Raw genomic sequence first — 6,000 nt, 5'->3', positions numbered from 1 at the left:
CAGAGGCTGGACTCCGGAGTTGCATACTGGCAGCGGCAATGTGAGTGGAATCTGCTTGTTGGCTAATATTTTTTTTTTCTAAACAGGGACCAGGGTTTAGTGGAGGGGGCGGGGGACTGGGATTTAGTATAGAGAGGGGGTCTAGGGTTTAGTAGAGGAGAGTGCTTGGGTTTAGAAGAGGGGGATGCTGTTTTTATTTATATATATATACACTGTACGTTTCAAAATAAACCTAAGTTTCTATGAAAATTTAAGTTTTGTTTTTTTTTGCGGTCCAATCAAAAAAGAAAAAGAGAATGAAATGTGCTACACACAGGATATAGGACAATGGAAGTTAGTGAATATAATTTATATTTAAAAATTTTAAAACTTAACTTTTATTAGACTTAATAAAATAACATTCCCTAACATAACTTATCGAAAATGCTCTCAGAATGAGAGAAAGATACAGAATATAAAAAAGTGAGGGAGGTTTATCACCTAAACATAGTATCTAAGAAACAGCAATGGCCAGTAGCCAGTAGAGCTGAAAGTAAATATACAGGTCATGTCAAACTAACTAGAACTAGCATTCTACGAAGAAGTAAGTAGAAGTATAGATCAGGGTGTTGCAGTGGATGTGATCTATTTGGATTTTGCCAAGGCATTTGATAAAGTTCCACACAATAGATTAGTGTTCAAACTCAAGGAAATTGGTCTAGATGAAAATGCGTGTTCTTGGGTAGAACATTGGCTTAAAAAGAGAGTACAAAGAGTTGTCATTAATGGTAAATTTCCAAGATGGACAGAGGTGGCAAGTGGTGTCCCTCAGGGGTCTGTTCTGGGACCCCTTCTATTTAACATGTTTATAAATGATCTTGAAGATAGCATTGAAAGTCATGTTTCAGTGTTTGCAGATGACACATTGTAAAATAATGCAATGTGAGCAAGATATTACTTTGCTGCAGTGGGATTTAGATAGACCTGGGCACTCAAATGGCAGATGAAATTTAATGTTGAAAAATGCAAAGCTATGCACTTAGGCGTAAAGAATACACAAGCAATGTTTACCCTTATGGAAGCGAATTAGGGATAACAACACACGAAAAGGACTTGGGAATTGTTATAGACAACAAACTATGCAACAATGTGCAATGTCAATCAGCAGTGGCCAAGGCCAGTAAGGTATTGTCATGCATGAAAAAGGGCATTCATTCTCGGGACGGGAATATCATTTTGCCTCTTTATAAATCACTGGTTAGACCATATATTGAATATGCTGTGCAATTTTGGGCACCTGTTCTAAAGAAGGATATTATGGCACTAGAAAAAGAGCAGAGACGGGCTACAAAATTAATAAAAGGAATGGAACATATCAGCTATGAAGAAAGGTTAACAAATTTAAACCTATTTAGTTTAGAAAAACATCGCCTGAGAGGGGATATGATAACATTATACAAATATATCCGGGGCCAATACAAACCATTGTGTGGAAATCTATTCACAAACCGGACTTTACATTGGACACAAGGTCATGCATTTAGACTGGAAGAAATAAGATTTCATATAAGGAAAAGTTTTTTTTTACTGTAAGAGCAATAAGGATGTGGAATTCTCTGCCTGAAGAAGTGGTTTTATCAGAGTCCATACAGATGTTCAAACAGCTACTAGATGCATACTTGCAAAAACAGAATATTAAAGGATATAATCTTTCAACGTAGGGTAATAACTGCTTGATCCAAGTATAAATCTGACTGCCATTCTGGGGTCAAGAAGGATTCTTTTCCTAGCTTGTTGCAAAATTGGAAGTGCTTCAAACTGTTTTTTTTGCCTTCTTTTGGATCAACAGCAAAAAACAAATGTGAGGATGGCTGAACTTGATGGACGCAAGTCTCTTTTCAGCTATGTAACTATGTAATATATAAATAAATACTATCTACAATTGAAAAAATATATAGAGATAGGGTACCTCTAAACTGTTGCCATTGTAATACTTGACCTATCTGTGCCTTTGAGGGCACCTAGTAAATCCCAGTCACTAACTTCCAAAAACACTTCCTTCCTCCTAGAATATGATTAAAATGCTAGCTGGAAAGAAAAGAGAATTATTTTGAAAAAAAAGTCTAATAGCAATGACGCACGCATTTCACCAACAGGTTCATCAGAGGGGAACAGGTTAAAGTAAGTAACTGATAATTATAGGAGGAAATTGCCTTTGATTGATGTAATTCAAAATTGCAAACACCAATCCACTTTCTCGCATATGAGGTAATTCAATTGTGGATACCCAGTCGGAAAAATTAGTTCAACAGCTGCTATCTGGGGGACAATCAACTGAACTCAAAATAAATTTGTTTGTTTTGCCTGTGCTAGCCTTTTGTTGTACACCAAGGACAAGTGGTAATATTGTTAATTTAGTACAAAAAACAACATCTACAATTGCTTAGGATTATGATATGCTTATGATACAGGCACAACACAAATTAAGTAGTAGTCCCTGCAAGACTATTAAACATATGTATATTAGATATGCAATAATTGTATGTTCTTTTAATTGTCTAGATATGTCTTTGTTTGGTAATATCATTGTGGACACTTACTGCCATCAAGATGGACAGACTAACTGATTGTTGTGAGCCATAAAGTCAAAGGCTTTAGAATAGTCTATGACGCAGAAGTAGATGTTTTTCTGGAACTCTCTGGCTTTCTCCATTATCCATTGTAGTGGTGTTGTGCATTGTACATAGGGAATTTAATCTTTTGTGCCTTGTCCTCTGCAGAACCCAGTTTGTACATCTGGTAATTCACGGTCCATATATTGTTTGAGTGGAGCTTGTAGGTTCTTAAGCATTTCCTTGCTGTCATGTGAAATTAGTGCAATTATTCGATAATGGGAGCACTCTTTGGCATTGCCTTTATTTGGAATTGGGATGTAGACTGACCTTTTCCAGTCTTTTTGTAACTGTTGGAGTTTTCCAAATTTGTTGGCAAAAGGCAAGCAGAAATTTCAATGCATCAGTTGCAGAATTTTGATTAGTTCAATTGGGATTTCATCAACTCCTGCAGCCTTGTTATCTGCAAGGCATCCTAGGGCCAATCTCACTTCGCTCTCAAAGATTTCTGGTTCCAGATCATTTGACCAACTATTGAGGTCATCAATGCTGTTAAAATCCTTCCTGTATAGATCTTCAGTGTATTCCTGACATCTCTTCTTTATCTGAACTTCTTCTGTTAAGTCCCTGCCATTTTTGTCTTTTATCACACCCAATTTTGCATGAAAGGTAACTTTTCCATCTCCAATTTTCTTGAGTAGATCTCTTGACTTTCCCATTCTGTCATCTTCTTCTTCTTCTTCTTCTCTTTACATTGCTCATTGTAGAATGTCTCCTTGTCTCTTCTTGTGATCCTTTGGAATTCTGCATTCAGTTGGATAAATTTTTTCCAATCTCCACTACCTTTCATTTTCCCTTTTATCTGGGCTTTCCTGGGTTATTATTTACTTCCCCTGCATATTTACAAGGAATATTATTTATGTTGTATCTGATTGTTCTCATGGCTTTCCTTCTTTTCTTCAGTTTAATTCCAAACTTTACAATAAGAAGCTCATGGTCTGAGCTCCAGGTTTTGTTTTTGCTGACTGTATAGAGCTCCTCCATCTTTGGCTGCAAAGTGTATAATCAAATTGATTTCTATATTGTCCATCTGGTGATGTCCATGTGTAGAGTTGTCTCAGAGGCTGTTGGAAGAGGGTGTTTGCTATGACCAGAGAATTATCTTCACAGAATTCAACTAATCTTTGACCTGCTTCATTTTGAACTCCAAGGCCAAGCTTTCCAGTTATTCCAGGTGTCTTCTAATTCCCTACTTTAGCATTCCAGTCTCCTATAGGATAGTAAAACCTTTTATTGGTGTTATATCTATTATGTGTTGAATATCTTCTATCTTCATAGAACTGGACAATTCCAGCCTCTTCAACATCCATGGTTGGAGCATAAACTAGTATCACTGTGATGTTAAATGGCTTGCCTTCAATTCGAATTGAAATGATTCTGTCATTTATTGGGTTGTAGCCGAGCACTGCTTTGCCCACCCATTGATTTACTATGATGGCTACTCCATTTCTTCTGTGGGATTCTTGACCACAGTAGAAGATGTGATGGTTGTCTGATGTGAAATGTCCCATTCCAGTCCATTTGAGTTCACCAACTCCCAGGATATCGATGTTTAACCTTGTTTGATCACATCCAATTTGCCTTCGTTCATAGTTCTAACATTCCAGGTTCCTATGTTAAATTGTTCTTTGCAGCAGTAGACTTTCCTTTCCCCTCCAAACACATCCACAGTGTGTGTGTGTATATATATATATATATATATATATATATATATATATATATATATATTCCTGTTATCTCCTTGCACACACACTTCAATGTGAATTTGTGCCTGGTGCTGTTAAGCCAATGCCATAATATACACAAATATAGGGAACAAGAGGCAAGCACTCACGGTCTTTTGGTTTCTTTAAAACGATATTCCTTTTATTTCATTGTTTAAAACTTGATCGACGTTTCAGCCATCGTGCATGGCTTTCATCAGGATCTTTTACAGCTCAAAATATGCATTACAAAATAACACGTTTATATAGCAAAACAAATTATACAATTAATGATTAAAACACTCACCACCTGAAGGCTGTACTGCTTCCACGGCATTGCATCGCCATCTCTGCGCATGCGTCAATCCGCCGCTACCCGGAAGTAGCGTATTTACATCACCGTTGCCTTGGTTACCCGGTGTATTTACCCGGCTCCATAGCAACCCAGCGAGTCATATACTCGCTCTCTATATTGATCGCTATATTGATCAAACATAAAAATTAAAATTGAACATATATTATAATGAGAGGGTTCTGATTGTTCCACTTAACATAAATCACATTACTGTCTATATTCTTATTAGAGACTACCTATGTCTCAGGTTCCTAAGCATAATTTCTTAGGAACCTGAGACATAAGTAGTCTCTAATAAGAATATAGACAGTAATGTGATTTATGTTAAATAATGTTAAGTGGAACAATCAGAACCCTCTCATAATATATGTTCAATTTTAATTTTTATGTTTGACTTGCAACGGAGCTAGATCCCCAGGGCTGAGCGATCAATATAGAGAGCGAGTATATGACTCGCTGGGTTGCTATGGAGCCGGGTAAATATACCGGGTAACCAAGGCAACGGTGACGTAAATACGCTACGTCCGGGTAGCGGCGGATTGACGCATGCACAGAGATGGCGATGGAACGTCGTGGAAGCGGTACAGCCTTCAGGTGGTGAGTGTTTTAATCATTAATTGTATAATTTGTTTTGATATATAAACGTGTTATTTTGGAATGCATATTTTGAGCTGTAAAAGATCCTGATGAAAGCCATGCACGATGGCTGACACGTCGATCAAGTTTTAAACAATGAAATAAAAGGAATATCGTTTTAAAGAAACCAAAAGACCGTGGGTGCTTGCCTCTTGTGCATGGCTTTCAGCAGGATCTTTTACAGCTCAAAATATGCATTCCAAAATAACACGTTTATATAGCAAAACAAATTATATATATATATATATATATATATATATATATATATATATATACACACACCTTTGTGCAAAAAAACGTCCATCTACCAAGAAGAGGCACACTCAAGTATTTGTATTGAAAATAATAAGTCTCTTACTGAGACTGAAACGTTGATTCTATTATGTTGAATAATCAGGCAAATACTTATTTTTTTTAAACAAATCCTTGAGTGTGCCTCTTCTTGGTATATATATCAACAGCATATAAAATTTTGTTATTATTTTTTGTTTGTTGAAATCTTGCTACTTCGTTATTATAATAATTCTTTGTGGATTAGCCAAATTGTTTTCATAGAAATTGAAAAGTTCAAATTTTCAATCAAAGCTAAAAATACATATTTATTTAATTTCTGTCATGTTTCTGAGCAGGTCAGAGAGGAGACTTATTCCGGGGT

At 36.3% G+C, this 6,000-nt stretch overlaps 1 pseudogene; it reads right to left on the bottom strand.

The window, feature by feature from the left end:
• Window positions 1–3,449: 3,449 nt before the first annotated feature.
• LOC134566110 (craniofacial development protein 2-like) lies at window positions 3,450–4,323 on the bottom strand (annotated as a pseudogene).
• Between the last annotated feature and the right edge of the window lie 1,677 nt (window positions 4,324–6,000).

The sequence above is a fragment of the Pelobates fuscus genome, chromosome 6, assembly GCF_036172605.1.
Source record: "Pelobates fuscus isolate aPelFus1 chromosome 6, aPelFus1.pri, whole genome shotgun sequence".
NCBI classification, from domain to species: domain Eukaryota; kingdom Metazoa; phylum Chordata; class Amphibia; order Anura; family Pelobatidae; genus Pelobates; species Pelobates fuscus.
Note: the sequence above shows the minus strand (reverse complement) of the source record. Positions and strands in the feature narration are given on the sequence as shown.